This window comes from Vidua macroura, chromosome 12 (genome assembly GCF_024509145.1).
Source record: "Vidua macroura isolate BioBank_ID:100142 chromosome 12, ASM2450914v1, whole genome shotgun sequence".
Lineage (NCBI taxonomy): Eukaryota > Metazoa > Chordata > Aves > Passeriformes > Viduidae > Vidua > Vidua macroura.
The window spans coordinates 19,973,392-19,988,499 of record NC_071582.1 but is presented as its reverse complement, the minus strand read 5'-3'; positions in this window follow the sequence as shown (position 1 = coordinate 19,988,499).

The window sequence follows — 15,108 nt, the reverse complement described above, 5'->3', positions numbered from 1 at the left end:
AATGAGATGATGTCTACAGTTCCTTCCAAATGAAACAGTCTCTGATTCTGTGATTCCATGATTTTGTCTGGGTGTAGATGAGTTGTTCCTCGGCACGATGAGCACTGCAGTGCTGGAGCACAATGCAGACTTGCTCCTTTGCCTCCTGTCTTCTCCATCCGCTGTGAGTTCATCCCCATTTCAATATCGGGCATCCAGGGAAAACCACCTCCTGTGATCTGGTAAGCCTGGAGAGAGGGTTGCACATCTCCAAAAACAGGTGCCAGTGGCTGCTGTGATTTTAGTTAAAAAAAAAAAAAAAAAAAAAAAAAAAAAAAAAAAAAAAAAAAAAAAAAAACTGGGCACTGTTACCTCAAATGCCAGAAGCTGGTTCCCTGCCAGCGCTGCTCAGAAAAATCCCACCTCCTTGGCTCCATCAATACCATCCCACAGCTTGAAGGACAAGTTTTGCCTAGGGAATACGCTCTTGTTTGAGGGATTCAGGATCCCTTTTTCCCACAGAGCCCTGGCTCCTTTCTTCCCGGCACAATCAGCCCTCTTGCCGCTTTTCTTGCCTTTTCTTCCACCGCTTTCCCACATTCTGTTCACACCTTCATGAATATTCAGAGGCCATTGGCCATATGAAGCTATTGAGAGCTCTTGTTAACACTCCTCCTAATGACATGCACCTTCAATAGAAAACAAAAACACAGATAAGAGCTTGTTAGCGCAGACCCTTGTTCCCCACCTAACAAGGTTTCCATTGACTCGGACACTTGTGGTGACACATTGCTTGCTCTCACTGTTGCCTCTTTTGATTTGCGACTGGCTTTTACCGAGGGGGTTTTTTCCTTCTATTTTTTTTCCTTCCTTTTTTTCCCTTTTTAGATTTTTTTTTTTTTTTTTTTTTTTTTTTTTTTTTTGTGCGGTTTTAAGCTAATTAAGAAAAAGGTCAGGCTCCCCGAACAATGAGGAGCGGCGGTACAATGCGCCCCGGGAGCGGCGTGCGCGCAGCCCCGAGCGGCGGGCGAGGGCCGGGCTGCGGCGCCGCGCGCCTGGGAAAGTTGTGCCGCGAGTGGCACAGGAAGAGCCGAGCTGGGGTCAAGAGGTGATTAAAGCTCGGCGAGAGGCTCTGAAAAGGGGCTGAGACCACCCGCCGCCGTTCCCAAGGGCTCCCCGGGTCCCAGCCTGACTGGACATCCGCGGTGGCCAAAACATCACCCGCAAGGCCAGGCAATGGGGTGACTCCTGCAAAACACATCATCTGTGAGATGCTCCCAGTGATGCTGCTCCCAGTTTATGGCCGATGTGCACGGAGAGCAGAGCCCTACAGCCACTTCTCCAGGGGCACCGTCTGCCGCGGGGCTTTTCCCTGGGACTGGAATCCCATCCGGCTTTGGCGACTCTTTTCTTCCCTCCTCCAGTCGTGCTCTGCCTCCCTCCCGCCGTCACGGAGATCTGCCAGGATTTCATTAGCTGAGCCCACCCATTCGGTGCCATGAGATGCCTGGCTTGTTGTTGTTGTTGGGTTTTTTTGGCCACACCTCATTATTCCTCCCATTATTTGGCTCTCGCGGTGTTGTTTGTCATCTTGTCAAGGCCCTGGAGTTTCTATGGATACTGGTCCCCTAAGTGGCCGTGCTATCAATTAAGACAGCTCCATGTCTGAACTCTTCCAGGGGACTTTGTGAAGATCCACAGATCATTTCCCTGATTTCCCTGCAGTTCCTTGTGTAGCTGCCTTTTCCGTTATGACCGCTTGGTCAGAACTCAGTGTATTCTGTTTTTTCAAGCATCAAAAGGCAGGATTACCTGCTTGATAATAGAATTAGCTAGAGGGTGATGGGGTTAATAATAAATCACCAGATTTTATTTATATATATATGTATATATATATATATGTGTGTATATGTATATATATATATGTGTATATATATATATATATGACAGGGTGTAATAAATAAGCTATAATGAGATAATCATCATAGTGATGTAAGTAAAAGCACCAGCAACAAAAACTGCCATGGAATAAAAATATATATGTTTTATTATGCTTTTTCTGGACTCCTGGGAAGAGGAAAAAGCCTCTTCTTCTTCTTTGTGCTCAGCTTAAGGACTGGCAACTGTGCAAAGCTGAGAAGATGCTGAGTATTTCTTCTGAAAATAAGACTGCTGAAAGTTTCCATATAGAGCAATTTAAAATTGTTTTCCTTGTGAAAGGCAGCATAAGCAAGCAAAAAAAAAAAAGCATAGCATTTCCAGTGGGAAAATTAGACAGAAGAAGATCGTGCTGGGTTGATCAGGACTTTACTGGGAACAGGCTGAGCACAAGGAGCAGCTTTGCTGAACACCTGGCAGTTTCTCACTCTCCTCTTGCTGTTCTTTGAACACCCAGTATGTTTCCTTGGATAAATTTGCTTCACCTACTGATTTTCTTTCATGGGTGTTCTGTCTCCATGCCTGTACCAGCTCATTTTTGCTCTCCCTGTGCAGGTGAGCAGGACAAGGGCGTGTTGCTGGAGCTCCCCCACTCTCAGTCAGTCACTTCATTTTTCTGTATCTGTAACCATAAAATGTAGGTATTTAAATATTTCTCAGAAGTATCAGGAGGTTTTCAGCCTTTCAGCCAGAGAGGCTGAGCACTGTTTTCATTCACTCTCTGGTGAGAATTAGTGTCTGGGGGCAGGAGGCAGCAGGGAAAAAGTCTTTGATTTGGATTTGAGTTTTGGCTGGTGATTATGATTCTTTATATGCTCTAAACCAGTTTATCTCTCCCTAGGTGGATGTGTGCTGCCAGCAGTGCGATAATATCCATCGAGGGCCGCCCAGAGGTACAAGGAATAAACTCATCCGTTATTAGCTAATACAGGAAAGTGATTCGATATGGGTCTCAGAAGCTGGAGTAGATAAATAGGATGATAAATGTTGGCATTAGCAGACGTGACTGACTCCTCTGTCTCTGTGATTTGGTAGTGCCCAGTAATTAAATAGTTGGAGTTTAATGTATTTTAAACTAGAGCTGCAGCCTGTAAATCACGGAGATTATGCTCTTCCCTGCTGTGCACTCTCTGGGTCGGAGGAATTCCCATTCCTGTGCCGCAGCTGTCCGCAGCTCCGGCTGGCTATTGCATCAGTCGGGACCAGGAGAGGCAGCACCAGCCCTGCTGCTGGCCTTGGCCAGTAAACACATTCACAGAGCCTTTCCAGCCCAGCAGGGCATGTTCTGCAGCCCTGGAAGGATCCCAGCCCATGTCCTCTCCATCTTAGGTTGTCTCTTTTGGCTGGACAGCTTCATGCCCATGTACACATACAAACACACCCCAGGCCACGACAGAGCTTAAATTCCAGAGGGCAAAGTATGCCAGTGGGGTCATTTCCTTCCAAAACCTGTGCTGTGTCACTGTGGGAGCATCAGCCCTTGGGCTGGTTTTGCTCTCAGACATGATTTTCAGGATTATTATTTTCAGTTATCCCAATTTCATCATTGTAGTTCACACCAAGGTTGACTTTTCTTTGCAGCCAGACTATGACCTTATACTAAATTAAAGTGGTTGTCTTTTTTTATATACAGGCTCTCCAAGAAAGAAACCCAACCCTTTCCAATGCAGCTTGAAACTGTGTTGAACTAAAAGTTACTTTTTCTCTATATACACAACTATTTTTGTTTCTCATACTTTGTTGGCCAGACCTGACTCTTCTGCTGGAGGTTGGTTGTATTACTCAGAGTTTCCCCATTAGCAAAGGACAAATTTAAACATTTCCATGCAATTCAGCCATTTTATACCTTTTAACACCATTTCTGGATTAGTTCAGGCTTTTACTCAGAAATTTCTGTGTGATAACTGGCCCCACATCCAGATATGGCTTTACCAGAGCTCTGCTATGATGACCCTGAAATGCTGTCTGGAACCACAGCTGGGATAAAACCTGTCCCTGCTCTTCCTGCATATAATGATTTTTAATAAAATCTATTTGTACCTCAAATTATTTCCTCTTCCAAGCATTTTATAATTAAACAATTAATTTTGCTGTATCAGTGCAAGTTACAGTCTCTGAGTTTTGCCTGCTGCTCTGCATGGAGTGGTGGTGAGTAACTTTCCTCTGGGGGAAGGACAAAAATGAGTTCTTTAGCTAAAATAGATGTTTCTTTATTCTTTTGATGAGCAGAAGCTGATGATTGTCAACCACCAGCCTGAAGCAACAACTACTATTGCTTTCAGCAAGATCAGCAGCAGTTTAATGACTGATGAGCAGGAATTATTGGAGAGGAGTTGTGTTTTGGAAACCATAAGGTACCTTCCCCACTGGGCTTTGCAGGGAACTGGATCATCTGTAAATCATCCTGTGGCTTGTTTTTTCCATACACTTATGTTGTTTTCCTTCCAGGTCACTTTTAGCCTGCCTGTTCCAGGTACATTGTGATACACAACCCACACAATCCCAGGGGACTTCACCCTGTGAAGGGTGGTGTGGGAGCTGCCATCATAAGCTGAAGGACATGGGACCTTCAGACTGTCCTGCCTCCATGGTGGGCTGTGGTAGGATTAAGGATCAAGCTCCTTTTCCAGGTCCCATTGCAACCCCCTTCTTTCCATGCTGTTGTGCCTCCCTGTGCCCCATCCTTTGAATAGAGGCTGTTCTTTAGTTGCACAAGGGGTTGTGGGGGTGGGGTACAATGCAGGTTGCCCACGGACCAAAGGGATAAACTTTTACAAGCTCTTGCTGAGATTTGGAATGAAGAAATATGTGAGCTTGTAGCTGTTGGACCATAGAGGCTGTTTGGGTACGAGCATGGAGCCATGGAGCAAAGATATTGGTAAGTGTTGGTATAGAGTTGACAGAGCTGCCCAACAGCAGCTGGAAGCTTCTCCCATGATGAAACATCTCTGGAAGAATGTATTCCCAGCCCTGGGTGACCTACAGTCTTAAGTGTTGAGGAGGAATGAAAATGCCCAAATCCTCTCATCCTTGCAGCTGGAAGTTAAATTTCCTCCTGTCTGATCCTCTACCAAGCAGAGTCCCTGCCCTTGCAGCTAATGGCACCTCTGGTTGCTAAAATTATTTTAGCATAAATGGAAGTGAGTCAAAGGACAGTGGTGTGTGGAAAGCAGTAGAAGCCACCTGGTCTGATACAAAAGGGATCTGGATTTTTTTAGCCAAGTGAAGTGGTAAATGGAAAATGCAGCTGGATGTAGACAAATGTAAAGTGATAATTATGGGCAGCAAATGGAAAGGGTGGAAAACAGCAGGATGATATCAAAGGTGGAACAGCCAGAGAGGAAGCAAAAGGTACTGAAAAAATCCCTCAGTGTGATCTAGATAACCCTGGATGGAATGGAGCAGAGTGCCCCCAGACCCTGCTGTACATCAGCAAAGGAGCCAGGGGGGTTGCAGAGGTTTCCCCTGTCGACAGCCAGCCCATGGCTTTGCAGCAGGGACAGCCAGTGTGGCTGTGTCTGAGGAACTGCTCCACACAGCACTTTTGCTCTGGCACCTCTTTTAAAATAGAAATGATGGGTCATTACTGCAAATTTGCTGAGTTAATTCATTGGACTTGTGTGTGTGGAGTGGCAAAGAAGAAAGCAAAGGGGTCCACGTTTGCCTGCAGCCATCTTTTATGGTCCAAGCAGCCAATTTTCTGTGTAGCTATAATAAATCACGGCGACAGACACACAGGATGCGGCAGTCTTTATATAATTATTCCATAAATTGCCCCATTTTCTCCCCCAGAAAGGCCTCCCAGTCCCTTCTCTTTGCTGGAGCATGTTGTTATCCTGAACACAATATGACAAATGCATTTGAAGAACTTACTTTGTAATCAAAGGGTAAAGAAAGGGAGCTCCCGTTTCCATCGTGTGGCTGTTTGCTCCAAGGGGATTTGCAAAGCAAGGGAAACAACCTTACAGCTCAGGAAATCGAGCATGAACTCCAGGACTGAAGGGAAAGCACGGCTGAAAAGCCAATCCACACAGAGCCCAGCTGCCAAGGGAGTGGTGGGCAAGGGCAAGGCCAAGCAGGTCCCTGCTCCTCCTTTACTCCACTCTTCCTTCCACTGGGCTGTGGCTTGGAGGTGCTTCCTGCATTCCCTGAATTAACTCCCAGGATGGATTTTGAAGTCCCTCACTGCAGTGACGAAGGGAAGCTTTGGCATCTCTAAGTTGTCTCTGTGCAAGTGGCATTTTAGTCACTGGTGCAAACAGTGCAAGGTCAGCTCAGCAAAGTCACCTTGCTGACCAGTGCCTTCTAAAGCATCCCAGCTCCTTCCTGCTCAGATTTGCTTCTGAGAAGCTTTTAGTTCTCTTCTTATTCCTTTTGCATCCTCATTCCCTGCCTAACTGCAGTTTCAGGCTGCTTAGCTGGAAGGCACAGACCAGGGCAGGTTCTGCCTTCAACAAGTCAGATAAACTGTTCTCCTGTGGGCACTCACCAGCGGAAAACCCCCACAATTTGTGTGCAGCGGGACTTTGGGGACCTCTTGGCTTGGCTGGTGTTTTGATAACTGAGCTTGTGTTGTTTCTCTTTCCTCCTGCCTGTAGAAGATACTTCTTAAAAATACAGCAAGTGGAAAGGAAAGGAAAAAAAGAAAAAGACCTTTTTCCAACAAGGATATAAAACTTCCATCAAATCGGCTGTGCCGCTAGAGACCCAAAGCTAATAAGTTGATCTTGCAGATGTATAATAAACTCATTTATTAGGTTTTTATTTTAGGAGTTGGTGGTATTAATTAGATTGATATGGCCCATAAATCACTTGATTTGGCTGAGCCCTCAGATACTTGTAATTTAAATTAATACAAGTGCAGCTTAATTAATCTGATTAAATCCTGGGACAAGCAAGGCAGTGTTTCCAGTATCCAGGAGTATATCACAAGGAAAATGAGTATTTTAAGGTAAAGCAGCTTCTTCACTGCAGGATCAGTTTTGTTCAGCTGGTGAATCAGGGGACAAGAATGGAACTACAGGAGATGCAACCTAAAAAACAGACACTCTGGCTTTGCACTCTGGGCAGAGCTTGTCACAGCTTCTGGACCAGGCGCAGGGCTGACCTTCACAAATTCATGGCAACTGCTCTGGTTTTTGGAAGTCCTGATCTTTTTTCATCCTTTGGCAGCAATAAATGAATTCTCAGAAGGTGAGTTTAAAACATTGTTGAGCATAGACCATAGGCTGATCTCTGTTGTGGTCACAGTCTTGATTTTTTACTCTCTTCAGTGCTACTGAGAAGAGATAACATTTCTTTCCAGGAGGGAGTAATCCATTAATTGGTTCTTCCTGGCTTAAGGGACTGAGACCTTTCCAGACACAAGCTGCTGTGTTCCCCAGGCCAGGAGCAGACCCAAACTGGGAACGGAGCCGGCAGAGGTGGAGATGAGCTGACGTGTCCCACCTGAGACTTTACCTGCTCTACATTCCCTTCCCATCCTGAGTATTCATTCTCGGGGACGTTTCTGGAGAGTAGATGATGATTTTAGTGTGACTTGACTGTAGAGAGGATGGAATGCATCCTCCTGTGGGACACACTTTACAAGGTGCTCTCACAGGGGTGCACCCATCTGCTCCCCAGCATTGACGATTCCTAAACCTTTTCCAGGTGGATAACACCAGACACTCAAACAGGGTTTCCATCAATTTTTTTTTTCCCAGAATGCTCTGAGCTACAGCTCTCAAGATTGATGTTCCAAGTCTGTAGAGCCCAGGCATTTGCTGTGTAGCCTTTTCCCTACATTCCTGCTAATTTGCCTTAGTCTAAGTGAGCTCCTCTATGGATAGGAGTGGAATTCAGACACTGTGGTGCACCCTAGACTTGGTTCCTCTGTTGTCCACAAGCAGTCCATGTGGGATGGAGGTACAAGTTTGGTGTTTACAGCAGCTTCCCAGAATCTGGATGAAAACCCCTTCCAAGGCTGCCATGGTATGTTTAACAGCAAAGCACCAGCCCAGGGCTCGTGCAGCCGCAGGTTGTTTCCGTTAGAGTGCGGACACCATAAAATATGTTTTCTTTAAAAGCAAGAGATAATGCTGTTACAGCAGTTGGATTAATCTAATATTCTCCTTCATCTTCAAAAGAGAATTGCCTAAATAGCCAGAGAGGCACATTTTATGAGTCCTTCTTAAGGGCTATCAATCAAACCTTCCAAGAAAGGCACTGATGCCCTTTTGCTCACAAGAGGGAAATTGGATTCCCCACGGCTTTGCTTTCAGTCTGCTGTAGCCTTGCCGTGTAATCGCTGCATCGCAAAGGGTCTGGCCATCATTTTCTTCTGCTGGTCTGAAGAAAAAACCCACATGGAGGAAACCTGTAAGAAGAGAGGGAAAACAGCCCAATTAAAGGCAATGATCTCTTAGCTCTCTGCCCTCTCTCCTGCCTGGATGAGGCAGATGTAAAACAATAGCTTTATTTGTGCAAGTTTTAATTGGGTAGTTCAAAGGAAGCAGCGGAGGCTCTTTTGATCTCTTGGTGTGTTTGAATGCCACGTTGCAACGGTGCCTGCTGGCCACGGCAGTGACCTCTTGTGTTAATTAGTGTTTATCTGAAATCGAATTAGCTCACAATTGGAAGAAAGCAGAGTGAAAAGCAGGGGATAAGCAGAGATTTGTGCCGTTCTCAGTTAGAGGTAAAAGCAGGTCTGTTGAAGTTGACGTTAAAATAACTCAGAGAACATTAAATTTTTGCTTTGTTTTTCTAACACTCTTGGTCAGATGGTCCCATTTCTCTTCCTAATACCCTGTGCTGCCTTCATCTTTGCTGAGTCTGCTGGTCTGCGCCGCTCATTGGAACTTAAACCATAAACCAACACCGAACAATGATGCATTATTTATAGGAGACCGAAGGCTGTGAGGTTGACAATAGTGCAAAGCTTCTCTTTCTTGTGGTCAGTAATCCATAAATAAATACATCATCTATTTAGGTTTGCAGAACTGTCTGATGGATGGGAATAGCCTGCATTATACAACGAGGGCACCAAGGACTTTGTAAAAGCCACCACCTGCTTTTGGGGCAGATTGGCGGTTTCTGACTAAACTCTTGATGGAGACAGGGGGTGTGAGAGCTGCCCAGTCACCTTTCTGGTGCTCATCTGGGCAACTCTCTGGAAGGTAAAAGGAAATAGGGTTTAGAAATGCATAAAAGCATCAAGTTCTCTGTGTGAAATATTAGCAAGGACACAATTTTATAGCTAAAAGTATCTTACTGGACAGGTATACAGTCCCAGTTTCTGAGCAGAGAATAGCCAGGGTTGTGGAAATCAAACATCTGTCCAAACATCCATGAACATCTGCAGGCCTTAAGCATCCTGGACTGGCTGAAATCTCATCCTCAGATCAGATCCAGATCTCAAGGTTTTTCAACTGTAGGAATGGTTTTATTTCCACCTTGCTTTTCACTCCTAAACTGGTTTCAAGTGTCACCAGTCTGGATTTTCCTGCTTGCCCCCATAATGAGATCATCAGTGAGGGGCAAGGCACCCCAAAAATGCCATGGTGGCACTTACTCCGTGTTCTTGGCTGTACAGCACTATATTTTCTGGGATTTGCCACAAGAGGGTGGCATGAGGATGTGCACCAGGCAGCCTCCCTGCTTCGCCACATGGCATTTTATAGCCAGCTCTGTAGATCCAATAAAACTTTGGAACAGATCCTTATTTTTGGCACATGAGCACATTTGCCACTACAAATGAGCCTGCCAGGTGTTTCTGATGGCAGCCCTGATAGAGCCTTGATGTTACATGAGTTCTTTATGCATATTCCTTGATGTTACATGTGTTCTTTATGCCTAAACCCAGCCTCAGTTAGTGGGTACTGCAGCAGCATATAAAATTTAGACTATTTAGGATCAAAACTTTTATTGGTCCTTGGTAACTGCTCTAGGGAGAAGTCCACAGGTGTTGTTTATGAGCAAATATTATTTTTCCTAGTCCTGTATGTTTACAAGACAGTGATGTTCCACACGACTGCTTTATGGCTCATTGGGATGGTTCTAGTAGGTTTTTATTTGGTTGTAGCTGACAGTGAATGAGCTGGTTAATAAATACACACCAAAAAAAAAAGCCTGTGACAGCAAGGGAGAATAACTGAAATGAAACAGATTCATTTAATCTAAAATCTCAGCCTGGATTGTCTTGGTATGTTTTTTCTGAATTGGACTGTCACCAATCCAACCCAAGTCACTCATCTCGAATGATCACAGAATCCCAGAATGGTTTGGGTTGGAAAGGACCTTAAAGATCATCTCATTCCAACCCCTGCCATGGGCAGGAACACCTTCCATTAGACCAGGTTGCTCAAATCTCCATCCACCCACCCTGGTCTTGGGCACTTCCAGGGATGGGGCAGCCACAGCTTCTCTGGATAACCTATGTCAGGGCCTCACCACCCTCACAGAGAAGATTTTTTTCCCAAATATCTAATCTAAACCTACTCTCTTTTAGTATGAAGCCATTCTCCCTTGTCCTGTCACTCCATGCTCTTGTTAAAAGTCTCTCTCCATCTTTCTTGTTGGCTCCTTTCAGAATCAGTCGATGTGTCTCTTTCTAAGGCAAATTTGCATTTGATTTAGCAAAGCCTCACCCAGGTTGTAAGTCTCAGGAAGAGCAAGAAACAGGGCACTGGGATATCCCAGCAGCAATACAAATCAAAGAGACATAAAAACCCATTTCAAGTTTGATCTGCAAAGCTTTGTAAATGCTGGAAGTTTCGTACCTTACTTTAACATATTTTTCCATGTGCAGACAGAGGGATGATGTTGGTACTTAGAATCCACCCTACTCTCATTCCTGCTCCATAGCCTGGCACCGTCTACATCATAACTCCCCCATCCTGGATCCATGCAGGTTGTTTCAGGGTGTGAGTCCCTCCTCACCCCTGGCTCTGAGTTGGACCAGGGCCCTTGCATGCAGAAATCCCTTTTGCCATGAACACATTTCAAATACAAGCTTCCGAATCTCATTACGTGCTGCCTTTTCCATTCGTTTTCCTCCTAACAATGCACCTGCCAATATCTGCCCCTGAGCTCCATTTTAAGCAGCATTTTCCATAGTTAATGTCACACTCTTGCTCCCAATCTATCTTTGGCAACTGCTGACTGCCTGCAGCAGGACCAGAGGAAGAAGGAAAGCCCTCCCTGGGTATAACAATAACACAACACCCATTCCTGGAAGAATGATGAGATAGGCTGGGTAATAAATATTTATAAGAGCAAGTGTAATGAAATGGATGTGTAGGATGCTGAGTCTCCCTTAGGGTTTGGTCATCACATGTTTTTTTCCCTCTTTTCTTTCTTCCCTGTGATACAGAATTGTCCTGATGTCCCTGGGTTGTTGAGCAAATTGCTCATTGTGTTGCTCACTTACATCATGCATGTTATTATGTGCAACCAGCTGCTCCTGTTTGGCATTGCTCACACATATGGAACAGGAGGCTACCGTCACTTTCCTCGTCTGGAAGTCAACGTTCCCAAGTTGCTGCCAGACCAGAAGAAGTCTGGGAACAAAGTGAGTCCTGATGGTAAAGGTCCCCGAGAGACTTCTTTTCTGGGAAGACCAAGGGTGAAGTCTTGCAGTGAGTTTGAGCTGATCCAGCTTTGTACTGCTGTTGAAAACTTCCTCGTGTCTCTGTCTGTCTCTTCCCATTGCTTTCCTTGTGCTGGCACTAACTCCTGAGTGATTGCACAGGGAGCTGGAGCAGGGCCCTGATTTTGTTGTTAATGTTGTCGCCAATTAAGTTTTCAGCACCATCCTTTCCTCTGTCCAGCTCCAGGTTCATTCAAGCACTAATGCTGTCACAAAGGAAAGAGCAGCCAACTCTTCTGGTAATTAGAGCTGCTTAAATCCGTCATAAAATGTCAACCTCAGCACTGCAGACATGTCTGGAGTCAGGGATGGTCAGAAAACGGAGCAAGGCTGTATTTGAGACTGGGAAGTTTAATCCTGCTTGGGAGAGAAAGGACCTAAGCTGTGAATCTTCTTGCTCCTCACAGCTTTCTCTCTGAAATACCTTCTCCTTGTTGTTCAGGTTTCTTTTATTTTAGGGCATCTTTTTTTTGGAGCAGGTGTTATTCTTTACCTGCATTTGTTTAGTAACTCATACAACTACATCCTGGTAGTCTGAATCCCACAGCTGCCAGCTGGAAGTGGACATGGGCTTCTTCATGTGAGTTTGGATTCAGAGGCTGGAGAAGTTCTGATTCAGAACCCTCTGTAAGGTGTTGCTGTGCTCCAAGGTCTCTTGCACTTCTACAGCCTTACAAGAAGCCTTGGCTACAGGCTGCCTGCATGGGAAAAACCCTAAAAAATGAGGTTTTTGACCCTTAAAATGGGACTTTACACCCCAAAAAAAAGTGGGTTTGGATGTTCAAATTTACTGCTGAGCTAGATAAATTTATAGCACCTTTGCTGGATTTCCCTAGTGGGCTGTTATTCCTGGGATCTTACACAAACCAAGATATGTGTACGATACACTGCCCATACACCTGACTCACCAAAAAAATTTTGTAGCACAGAAATAATGTCTCTCAAAGGAGGAACAAAAAGCTGAACTACAAACACTTGCCACTTACTGCTGCTGCTCCACCTGTCACACTTTCTTCTCTCAAAGTATGGAAGGTTTGCAGCTACTGAAAGGCAGAAATGCCTTGTCGACAGGAACGGGAACACTGGGGAGTCTGTAGCACATAAATGGGGGTTTGCTACCCTGAGTGTTGGGGCAGAAGTGCCTTTGTCTGGGAAGGAACATCCCTTCTGTTGGCATGGCTGCTGCCACGGACTGACAGCCAGGGAGTCATCTCATCCTTCCCAAATCTACTAAGTGGCTCTTTAGCCAGGCTCTCCCTCTGTAAGTGCCACAGGGAATCATTTCACCTCTGTGAGCAGACGCTGGGACTTGGTGTTGCTCCTGCAGAGCACAGGTGTTGTCAGTGTGAAGGAGCTGGTGCTCCGGGTGATGTTTCTGCCGCTCCCTCAGTTCAGGGGCTGTTTGCCAAGTCGCTGTTTTTTTCTTTTCCCCAGGGACAGATATTCAAGGAATATATGTTGCAAACTTGGGTTTGTTGAAATACTGCTTTCATTCCTGTTTCCACAGACATGCAGGAAGACAAAGAGGTGCCAGAGAGGAATCAAGTAACACTAAGATCAGGTAGAGAGCTAAGACAGGGGTTAAACCTGGGTTTTTCAAAGCCTGGTCTAACCCTGGCCTGTTGACATGGAGCTTGGCCAATGCCTTAACACAGGCAGGTGCTTTTAGTCAGAATTTGCAGTGTTTTGTAGACAACTGGCAATTTTCCTTGTTTATATTAATGTCAGACTTGCCTCACTGCAAGGTAAAGTTTTTTCTTGCTTAAAGGGAGGGAGAAATGTCTGGGATTTGAAGAAAAACGGGCAGGGGTGTGTCTGAAAGAAACCACTGGCAGACACAAGTAGATATGTCTTTACAGCCTAGTTAAAGCAAATTGACAGCACCCTTACTTAAAACCTCCTCACACATAAAAGAGCAGGTGGGAAGGACTCAGACAGCAAGAAGGGTTTGTGGGTGTTGATCTTTACCTCCATGCTGGACTGGTGCAGAAAAGGATGTGGATATTACTACCCACTTTTCTTTCCATAGGGTGGTGAGATGGTGCAGGAATGGGGCCAGTGGAATGTTGTGGCCTTATTGTGCACTCCTTCCCAGCAAGGTGCACAGTGAGTGCCCACCTGATGTTGGGCAAAGCCCCTCTGCACAGCCCTTCAGAGTAGGGGGCTGCTGCCTCTCAGGGCTTGTCTGTATTGGCAGTGCCAAGTATGAACTTAGAGTTGCATAACTCACACTCCTGGGAAACCTGCTTCCCACCACACAGCCTTTCTGGTTTCATTTAAGTTTTTATAGTTCATTATACAAGCTAATAAATAGGAGGGTCTGGATTAAAAAGGTTTCTTTTTTCATATTCTGCATAGCTGAAGCCCCCTCCGCATTCCACACTGCTGTGATAAAACACGCCTGTGTGCTGGGCAGCTTCATACCCTTTTGGAGGGCAAAGCAGACCCACTCTGGATGCGACTGCCCTTGTGTTTGGTGCCAGGTACCACTGCCCAAAGGACTTGGTGTCATTTGCTGTCAGGATGAAACCTGCACCTGTGGCTTTACGCACACACATGTGGTGCGAGTTTGTGTCTGGGACCCAGCCAAGCCAAACGGGGAGGCAGCAACTTTGGGCTCCATCTCTCATCTCCTTGCCTCATTTCCAGTGCTTGGCTCAGCTGGTGGATAGATCCTGCCTCTCTCTTCAGCAATGGGGTGCAGACATGCCACACCATGTATTTTATTTGCTTTATTTTTACAGTCGGCTGAGAAGCACAGGCAAGGCTTTGACGACCAATGAACGATATACACCTGAAGGAGTGTGCCTCGAAACTGAACCCCAACAAAGCCATGGCGATGCGGTCACTGGTGTCCGTTTGCTTCTGCTGCCAGCCGGGCTCGGCGCGCTGAGCTCCGGCAGTTCCGACGGGCAGCGGGGCCGGGGAGGCGTCCCCGGCAGCACCTTGAGGGGAGCGCGGCGGCGGGAGCTGCGCGGTGCCCTCCGCGCTCACCCGTGGCAAACCGGGGAAAAAACCCTAAACACCTGTGGGGTGGGTTTTTAATTTAAAAAGCCACATAAAATGTAACAAATGTTTGTGGCTTATGGAGCTGCTGGCGGGCAGAAGAGTCCCGCACCTGCCGTCCACCCCCTCAGGGAGCGGGGCCGCTCCCGGGGCCGGCTGAGGCATCCCCAGGAAGCACCGTGAGGGGAGCGCGGCTGCTGAAGGCGGCCCGGTACCCTCCCGCTCACCCGTGGCAAAACCGGACAAAAATACTAAAGAGATTGAAGAAAGAAATTATTTAAAAACCCCACATAAAATGTTATAAATGTTTGTGGCTTGTGGAGCCACCGGCGGGCGGAGGAGCCCCGCACCTGCTGTCCCCCACCCTGAGGGAACGCGGCCGCTCCCCCCGCCGCGGGCTGGCAGCAACCTGTTGGTGCGGGCGCTGCCGGGCGGCGGGAGGAGCCCCTCGGAGGGGCGGCGGGCCGCTGACAAAGGCGGAGCAGCGGCAGCCCAGGGCCGCCCCCGGCAGCGGGGCCCGGCGGGCAGCGCGGGGCTGGGGCTGGGGCCGGGGCGCT